The 10,120-nt window shown below is 43.3% G+C and overlaps 1 long non-coding RNA gene across 2 annotated transcripts in view; it reads left to right on the plus strand.

Annotated features, from left to right (window-relative positions):
- Positions 1–9,677, plus strand: part of LOC140619185 (uncharacterized) — a 14,882-nt gene extending 5,205 nt beyond the window's left edge. The window contains exons 2-3 of one of the 2 annotated variants that reach the window (XR_012019111.1): positions 7,815–7,906; positions 8,814–9,677. This is a non-coding gene — a long non-coding RNA (uncharacterized lncRNA). The remainder of the gene's footprint in view (positions 1–7,814; positions 7,907–8,813) is intronic. The other variant, XR_012019112.1, reaches the window with a different exon arrangement.
- Positions 9,678–10,120: the final 443 nt, after the last annotated feature.

Here is a 10,120-nt window from a genome sequence, read left to right on the forward strand (position 1 = left end):
CACTATTACTCATTGCTCATGCAGGTTCATGTGGGTTATATATTCTTCTCTCTCTGTTTCTGTTTCTCTTTTTCGGTTTCTGTCTCTATCTCTCTGTCTCTTTGTCTCTGTCTCTCTCTGTCTCTGTATCTCTCTGTTTCTATCTCTGTCTGTCTCTGTCTCTCTCACGTCTCACATCTATCTACTTAAATATCTTATGATTATTTCCTTTGAATAAATGGCCAAAAGTCAGATTTCTGAGTCCATAGATAGCAAAAATGTTTAGGCTTCGAATAATTGTCAAATTGTTCTCTGAAATGTGGTAAGAATATATCAAATTCATGATACACCCTCATGGGCCCTACCTACAATAATGTTATTTTTAAAAAATACGTGCCACTGGAGAGGCAAGATTGTAAGTCTTTTCTGTGATTCTAGCTTTCTTTGGTATTCCCAGGGTTGGCTATTTGGGGCCTCTTTTCTCTTCTTCCTTCCTAAGACCCGATCAGACCTGATCTACTTCTTCATTTGTCTTCCACACACAAATCTTTGACATTTGCTAATTGTAGTATTTTTCTAATTTACTACAGTTTTCCTTTAATTCCTATTAATTCCTTACTCTTGTTTTCCTGATTTTGTTTTTTTGAGTTGAATTCATGGTTAATTCTTACTCTCCTTTGCACTCAATTGAATTCCTTTAAGGATATAAATTATCCTCAGGGCACAATTTTGCCAATCCCCTTCTCTTTTGTTGTCTTCAAACTGAAAATAACTTTTTGAAAAAAAATGACACTTTAGTAATATCAGAAATTTTAAAGAAGACAGAAAAGCACACACTCACACAAAAACCAGAAAATCGTTTGAAAGTCCACAACTTTGAGTTAACTATTGTTAACATTTCAGGGAACATCTTTCCAGAATTTTGTCTTATAAATGTACATACAAATTTTGTGCAAATGGTGTCTTACCATTCTTTTAACAATATACTGTATAATGAAAATGTTTTTCTCTTAGTGAATGCAACACACACAATAACTTTCAATGAGTCCACTGTATACAGATATTATTGGGGTACCTGCTTGGTTCAGTAGTTGAGCATCTGACTCTTGATTTCGACTCAGTTCATGATCTCAGTGTTGTGAGACTGAGCCCCTGTTCTTACTCTGTGCTCAGCAGGGAGTCTGCTTGGGATTCTCTCTCCCTCTGCCTCTGCCCCCACCGCAAATAAATACAAATAAATCTTTAAAAAAATACATTGTCATTTATCTAACCAACCTATAGGAGATGCACATCATAAGTCTTTCTAATTTTTCACTGTGATAAATAACTATCATACCTTAGTATATTTGCCCAGCCATCCTCTTAAATACCTACAAAATAAATCGCTGAGATGGATATATATATATATATATGATATGGAGAAAATATTAAAAGTTTTAATAAATATTTCTAGACAATCTTCCGGAAAGATTATAAAAATTTACACTCCCTAAACAGAGTATGAGACTAACCATTGTCTTACACCCTCATGGGTTCTGGATAGCATCAATCATCTTAATCCCTACAATCTAATAAGCAAAAAAAAAAAAAAAACAAAACTTCTTTTTGCATTTCTTTAGCTACTAATCACCTTGATTCACTTGTTATGTTGTGTTGTGCATGTTATGTTATGTTTTGTGCATGTGCATGTGTGTGAGTTGATTGCTGGCATCCTTTCCCATTCTTCTATTTGACTTGTCTTATTAATTTTTGAAACTTTCTCTATATATTATGTTTATGTTCTTACTCTGTCACACATATTACAAATATTTTCCAGTGTTTTATTTGCATCTTAGTTTTATTGCGTTGTTTGTGTCATAAATGAGTCTTTAACTTCTAAATTGTCTAAATCTATCTTTATTTTCCTTTAAATTTCTTGCCTTTAAGGCATCATGTTTAGAAGATGTAAACCCTGCCTTGGTGCACCCAGGTGGCTCAGTTGGTGACACGTCTGCCATCAGCTCAGATCATGATCTCAGGATCCTGGGATCAAGTCCTGCATGGGGCTCCCTGCTCAGTGGGGGGTCTGCTTCTCCTGCCCGCCCCCACTCGTGCTCTTGCTCTCTCTCTCAAATAAATAAATTAAATTAAAAACAAAAAAATTAAAAAAACAAAAACACACAAAAAACCAGCTTCCTACTGATGCTCTTCGGGTTTGATATTTCACAGTCAGATGTTTGCTTCTCCTGATCTGTAGTTCATGCAGTTAACTTGATGTGCATTGAGATTAATTGTGTTTCCAATGACAAACTAATTACCCCAGTGAAATTTTTGAAGAATCTTTCTTTCCCCCCTCTGCTCTTGAATGGTGTTTTTATCACAGGCTACATTGCTATAAAAACTTGAATTTATTTGTGAACTTCCCATTCTAGTTAATTGATGTACCTCTTCCTCTATTTATGTCCCTTCTTTCTGGTTATTATAAGCTTATGTTACAGTGTTGGATGTAATGGTGTAGATTTCTCTTTAAACTACTTCTCCCAAACTTCCTGATTTTTACCACAGATTTACCCTTTCAGATTAATTTTGGAATCATCTTAGATTCTAAAAAATACATTTTTGATCAAATAGTGTCTTTTTTCTAATCATTATGACACTACTGAACCATCTTCTTATTGCTGAAAATAAGCATGAGCTCCATATTTCCAGGGGAAAAGCTCACATTTTTTCTTGGGGTCCTCAGCCACAGTCTCGTGTAGAACTGCCCTGAAGACCTCCACAGAGAAGCCCAAAAGCCTCCAGGCTGCTATATGCAATGGACTGAATTGTGTCTCCCCTCTCCCCAGTATTCATAGGTTGATGCCTAACCCCCAGTGTGATGGTATTTGGAGGTGGGCCTTTGGGAGGTAGTTAGGGTAAGATGAGGCCATGAGGATGAAGCCTTTATGATGGGCTTAAAGCCCTTATAAGAAGTGACAGAGACCTTGCTTCCTCTCTTTCCACCATATCAGGACACAGCAGGAAGATAAGGGGCCCTCACTAGGAACTGAAACAGCCAGCGCCTTGGTCATGGACCTCCCAGACTCCAGAACTGTGAGAAATAAATGTTTGTGATTTGAGCCACACCATCTATGGTATCTTGTTATGGCAGCCCAAGAACAAGAGAATCTACATGAATTTGGCCATATGCTGAGTTCAATCATCTGAGTCTGTTCATTGATGATTCTCTCCCCACAAGACTCATAGTTTATTTCTTTGGATAAGATTCCTAGAAAAACCAGAGGTATTTTCTGACTGTAACTCCCAGACATGTTCTTATTTCTTCAAGTCTGTGTTATAAGCATAGAAACATTTAGCAAGATTGGTTGGATTACGCACTCTGGTGATGGCAATACGCCTCCTAAGGGACATTATACTTCAAAGCAACCATCATGGGGTAGCATCAGGGCATGGACTTCCTAGGCAGTGAGACCCTCCCAAAACCCCTCAAAACTTTGGGCACCAGCCTATGTAAAGCACTAATATTGATGTAAGTTAGTACTCAATGAGGACTCATAGATTTATATATGTCTAAGTGTATGTACATGTGTATATGTGTACATGTGCATATATATATATACACTCAATCTATATATGTGTCACACATCTATGTATAGTGTATATCGTCACAAAGGCTCTGGCATCAACTCTAAACACCTCAGTGGAAATTTGGGACAAGACTCTAAGGAACTTGTGCCTCTCAAAACTTTTTTTTTTTTTTTTCCAAAACTTATCTCTAATTGTGACTTCCAAGTTATTGTCACCTGGGAAGCAACTTGGGAAGATATTTTGGAACACTGGCATCTTTGCATGTAGTTGTGTGCTGGCAAAGGAAGCTGGTTTTCTGCTGGGAAAATGGATGTACATATCTGTAAATATATACATCTGTATAAATGTATGTATATATATGTATATATGTACATATACACAGACATACATATAAAAGTTTATTCCTAACCTGATTAATGGGGTACCTGGGTGGCTCGGTCCATTGAGTGTCTGCTTTCGGCTCAGGTCATTCATGATCTCAGGGTCCTGGGATAGAGCCTGTGTTGGGCTCCCTGCTCAGTGGGGAGTCTTCTTCTCCCTCTCCTTTTGCCCCTCCCCCACTTGTGTTTTCTCTCAAAAAAAAATCTTTACAAAAGCTTGTCAAAAAAAATAAATAAATAAACCTGATTAATATAAGTGGCATGTAGCATGGTATTTACAAATAATAGTAAAATATACAATCTATTTTTTGTAAATTCCATACAATCAATTGTTTTTCATAGAACAGGTTCATCGATTTTTAACAAACTTTTATATCCCCAGTTTATGAATGCAAGCCAACTACAATTTCACAAATGGAGCTGCATCCCAGCCCACCTACTCCTTCCCCCCAAAATGTACTGTCATCCCGTCAGACATGGGATCTACTCTTCAACTGTTTCTCACCGCATACAAATTACATTCGTGAAACGGAAATCTGCTTCAGTTTCCACACTAACTTTATGTTTGATCTGCATTATTATAAGTTTTTCCTGTTAGGTACTTTCTTTGGTGTAGACAATCAGTCAAGCAATAAATCAATAAATAAGGTTTGTTGCACCTGCCAGTTGGGTTGTGCCAATTCTTCCATGTGGCCTATTCCAAGCTGCCATTGGGCTATCACCGAATGCAGAGTTGGGAAGAGAGACAAACCTCTATATAGTATTCCCAGCATACCGACACAGCAAAGCTAAAGAACCTCAAGAGCACAGATAATATAGTAAGAGGTATTAAATAATTAGGAAGGGATAAATTTTGAGTATTTATCCCCTTTGTTTCTTAATGGAATTTAATTGTAAGTTTATATATTAATTTTTAATAATGTTTATGTTTGACAAAGGCTCAAAAAATTCCAGGAACTGCAACTACCAGTTCTCGTGAGCTGACTCCAGCTCTGCTGCCCCACACCCCTGTGATCGTGGAACGACTGGGCTGGAAAGGTGTTAGCCATGACACACTGTCCACGCACATCCTATGTGGTTGGAGAAGCAGCAGTCTTAGGGTTACCCGAGACCAGAGCTAGTGACCATCAAAGAAACCCTCCGTTTCCCAGCAACTGGGCCAGCATGTTTGGCTCTGCATCCTGCTCTCCAAGTGTGGTGCCAGCAGCAGCAGCATTACTTGGGAGCATGTTCAAGACACAAAATCTCAGGCCTCTTCCAGACTTGCTGACTCAGGAAAATAAACTCCAGGTGATTTAATGCCCGGGGTTAAGAATTTCAGGTACACTGTCCTTGCCAGAATGTCACTGTGGACACCCGAGGCTGCTGACACCGAGTCTTTCTGGAAGCAGGGTGAAGGTGAAGCTGTCTACACCTGTGGGTGGCTGGAAGTGAGCACATCCACAGTTCCCCAAGCTCACCCTCCTTCTGCCAAGGGAAGGAGTGAGGACCCCTTGGAACTTCCTAGCACTCTCCCGTCCTCTGGGGAAAGTGGGAGCTATGGGAAAATCAGCAGAGGTACTGAGCTCACAACACTCGTTTGATGCCCAATTTCTGCTGCCACCTCTGCTCTGCTCTTTCTCACTTGGCTCTGAAGAGGTGGTATTCAAAGTGTCGTTGCACCATAAACGCTACAGCATTGTGATCGCCGGTGTCCTCACCACCCTCTTCTGAGGGCTCCTGCGGAGATTGTTTTTATCTTTTCGGATTTGAAGTGCTTTATAAAAATACTCAGCAAATATTTCAGTGAAACGAATGTCCCTAAATAGGCACTCTATCCAGTGTAAGTCATGATCACCAATGTTCCTCTGAAATGCCCAAAATAGAGTCCGTGCTGGCACTTCCCTCCGAGGAGCAGCCTTGTTTAGCTAACCTAGTTAGAAGCTGTCAGCTTGTGCTTTGGGTCCTGTGAGTGTCTTGTGATTCTTCGTCTCCAAACGCTTCTCATCCCTCGGAGGAGCTTCACCATGTGCAGGGTTCCAGGATCCAGGACAGGGGCCCGTGGCCCACCTGTCGTGGGGACACAGCCCCTGTTTGCAGAGCCCATGGGAGCAGCGTATGGGCTTGCAGCAGGGGCAGCCCCTGAGCAGAAGATGCTGGAACTTCTCGGAGATGTTTCCTTTGGGCGGTGTCTCTGCTGGTGCGGTGGGCAGGTGTGATGTCCCCCTTTCTTCCAAGACCCCTTGTCTGGCTCCAACAGTTGGTCACTTCCTTTAGGCCAACATATAGAGGGAAGTTCCTTCATTTTAATCTGATTCCTGCAGTGATCCAGGAGAGGAAGGGGCATTTTTCAGATCTGTCGTTCCAGGGGGACAAGTGTCCCTGACACCACCAGAAGCAGCCGAGGACTAAGGTAGCATTGAAGTCCAGGTGGGTGCCTGATGGTGGCAGCGGTGTCTGGCTCATCCTGATGTGTCAGGGAGTTTCTGTTTCCACACCGAAAAGGTCCGTGTCCCAAAACCCCTTTCGGTCATGGGCAAAGCAGAACTACTGGTCACCCTGGGTGGCAGCCCAAAGCCACCTCTCCTATGATCTGGAAAAGTAGCCTCTGCTGAGTATCATGATGGAATTTTATAAAACTTGAAATTAAAACAGATAAACAAACAGAGTTTCATGTACATGAGTCAGACTGGTACAGCCATTAACAAAACCCTCATTTTGGGGAGAGACACAGTAGATCCCGGGGTAAAGATGCAAGGCCCCCCCCTAGAGCCGTCGGCTACTTGGACCCCTGGGTTACAGCCCAAGCAGAGCCAGCCAGAGAGGGAGTCGCTTGGGAGTCAGAAGAGGGACCTAGCGAGGGCCACGGGGACACCTACCCAGGGCTGCGGCACAGGCAGGCAGGGGGCCGATGTCCCAGGCAGCTCCTCGCTGCTACACAGACACTCCCTAAGGGATCAAGGGAAAGAAAACTATGAAAGCTTGTTTTTCTTTATTATAAAGGGAATACATTTATGGTGAGGAAATGTGAAAGGCACCGAAGCAGATAAAGAATAAAGTTAAACCCCCACGTGACGCCACTGCCTTGAACAAACCATCTGTAATATTGCCATGTGTTTCCTTCCTGCAAAAGCCAGGAGTCCACGCAGTCCAGCCCCAGCCCGGTTATGTGTGTTGAAAAACCACTTCCTAAGAGCAATCAAAAGCAACTGGGATCTTCACTGGAGATCTTCAAAGAAAATCAAAGGGAATCCAATTCATAATCCACAGATGCACTTCTTAAACATTCCTTCCCATTCCAGCCTCTGGACACCTACACACCTGCACACCTGTTCACCTGCACACCTACATACCTGCACACCGACACACCTGCGCACCTGCACACTTGCACACTTGCACACCTACTTACCTGCACACCTGCGTGCGTGCCTGCATACCTACGCACCTGCCCACCTGCACACCTGTGCACCTGCACACCTGTGGCTGCCCCAAAGTGCTCTTGGTCCCTCTGCAAGCCACTGCCAGTGGCCTGTCAACCCCGATAGAAGGTGCCCCAAGGCTCTCTTTCTCATCTGAGAGCCTCTGATCCCTTCTCAACATTAGATTAGGTGGCCTTGCTTCACACCCTGTAGCTTCTCCTTTCTCTTGATGTTGGAACTGATGCTCAGTTCCCTGGGGAGAGTCCAGGCATGTGGACTCCTTCCTTCCCCTAGAGGTCGGGGTGGGGAAGCAGAAGACTCCTTCACATGCAAGGGAGGAAAAATAATACATGCAAATGCCTGTCTTGTAACAGCTTTTAGGGAAAAAACTATGAATATTTTACATGCATTTTTTTATAAAACTGCAATTATATTACAGGGGCTATTTTGCTTTTATTTATTTTTATTTTTTAATGATTTTATTTTTAAGGGATCTCTGCACCCTACACAGGGCTTGAACTTACATCCAGGAGATCAAGAGTCACAGGCTCCATGGACAGAGCTGGCCAGGAGCTCCTGCAGGTGCAATTTTATATTGTAATCTGTTAACTTTACATTATATTCATTCACTCATTAATTAATCAATTCATTCATTCATTCAACAGCTGTTGTGGGTTTATTATGTGTAGGACACATGTGTATTCTTTCCCTTTCAGAGGGAAAGAATAGTGATAAAAGGGAAGCAGACAGAAATTCACACCATGGTGAAGCATAGTCCCCCGAATTCCTGGGGGAGGCTGGGGCGGGGACCACCCCTCCTGTGATGCTCCAACCCTGATGTGTGCAGGAAACACCTGCCCAGCTTACGGGGAATGTCAGTTTACAACCAAACATTCTGACTCTCTGGGTCCTGTGCTGGGCCCAGAGCTACCCTCCAAGAAGCAGTATCCTGGCTGTCCTGACACCACCATTTTGGAAAACTCGCTTTGGAAAAGTCTGCAACATGTCGCACCAGAAGCAAGTAATGCTGTCTGTCCTGCACCTGGTGAGCTGCCCTCCTGGAAGCAGGCTCAGTCGGGCTGGGGCAGGTGGCTAAGAACAGCAGGAGCACAAGGGCCAGGCCTCATGGGTCACTGACCTAGGACAGGGGAGGAGAGGGCACAGGGTTAGCCACGCTGGCTATGCGAGGCCCCAAACTTCCCAACCTGAAGCTCTGAGAACACAACTGAAGACCACCTGGTTGGGGAGCCGGGCAGCAGCGTAACCCTCCAGACACCACCTGGTCCCTAAGGCACCTCATCTGGGCAGGGCCATGTGTTGTCAGGATGTCACCGCTCAGCAGGACCAAGCTCGTAGGCAGGACTGTTTCCATGGGTCCTTCCTCTCTCATGCTTGGCTCCTCCTCACCCCCCACCCGTCCACCCAGGCTCTGACTTGCTGTTTGCTCTCTTGTCTCCATCCTTACCTGACTTTCTTGGCTTTGACACAGCAGATTCCTGGGCTTCATGGACAGTGAGGGATTGATGGAGCCAGCCAGGGTGCTGCCAAACCATGAGGTCTGGCCCCAGCGCACAGCTGCCTCAACCGCTGCTGCTGACAGCACTCCCACACGCGACACAGGACGGTCCCCACATGCGCAGGGGACACACATGTCCCTCAACTCTAGAATCGTGTGACCTCAATGTCCTTGGATCTGAAGACCAGAGTGGAACCAACAGAAGCAAGAATTAAGAAAAGACAGCAGAACACACAAAGCTTGATCTCATGGTCATGAGTTCGAGCCCCACACTGGGTATAGAGATCACTTTTTAAAAATTAAAAAAAAAAAAAGACAGGGACACCTGAGTGGCTCAGCAGTTGAGTGTCTGCCTTTGGCTCAGGTTGTGATCCTGGAGTCCTGGGATTGAGTTCCCACATTGGGTTCCCTGCAGAGAGCCTGCTTCTCCTTCAGCCTGTGTCTCTGCCTCTCTCTGTGTCTCTCATGAATAAATAAATAAAATCTTTTAAAAAAAATTTTTAAAGAAGAAAAGACCTGAATATCAGAAGCTCACAGATGACATTAATATTAATATGATAGTTTCCTTTAAACTGAAATGTAGGCAGCCACTAAACCTGACGTTAGGGAAATATGAAATATGGGCTGACATGTATGATCTGTAATGTTGAACAATGTGTGTGTATAAAATTATGGCAATTACAGCAGCTCTATCCATGTGACGGTGTTTTGGTGGTTTTCCCTTCTATTCCTCTACATTTTCCATGAAATGTTTTCCTACAATGAACATGCATTTGATAACTAAACACAAATTTAAATTACTTTAAAAATAAATGTAAGGGCACCTGGGTGACATGATTGGTTGAGCGTCAGAGTCTTGATCTTAAGTCAGGTGTGGATCTCAAGCCCCGCATGGGACTCAGCACCGGGCATAGAGTCTGCTTAAATAAATAAATAGATAAATACATAAATAAAGAGAAATGGATGTAGCTTAAAATGAAGAAAACCTGCTCATACATCACTGGAGGAGATGCAGAAAGGTGTGTGCTCCCACATATTCAATGAAAGATGAGGATACTCTCATGCACACACTTGGTGTGTAAAGATCCTCAACCTTTTTCTCAAAATGATGCTGTGTTGTCAGGTGCCGAGAGCAGTTGATAAGCTGTCTGGGATCAGCCATGTTCCCTTGAACAGCGTACTGTGTTTGGCAGAAACCACATGATTGATCTTGGATTGTCACCCATCCCCAACTCCAGGCCTTGTCACCAAGTGTCCTCAGCAAGAAGGGCCATGTCTAC

Source organism: Canis lupus, chromosome 2 (assembly GCF_048164855.1).
Source record: "Canis lupus baileyi chromosome 2, mCanLup2.hap1, whole genome shotgun sequence".
NCBI classification, from domain to species: domain Eukaryota; kingdom Metazoa; phylum Chordata; class Mammalia; order Carnivora; family Canidae; genus Canis; species Canis lupus.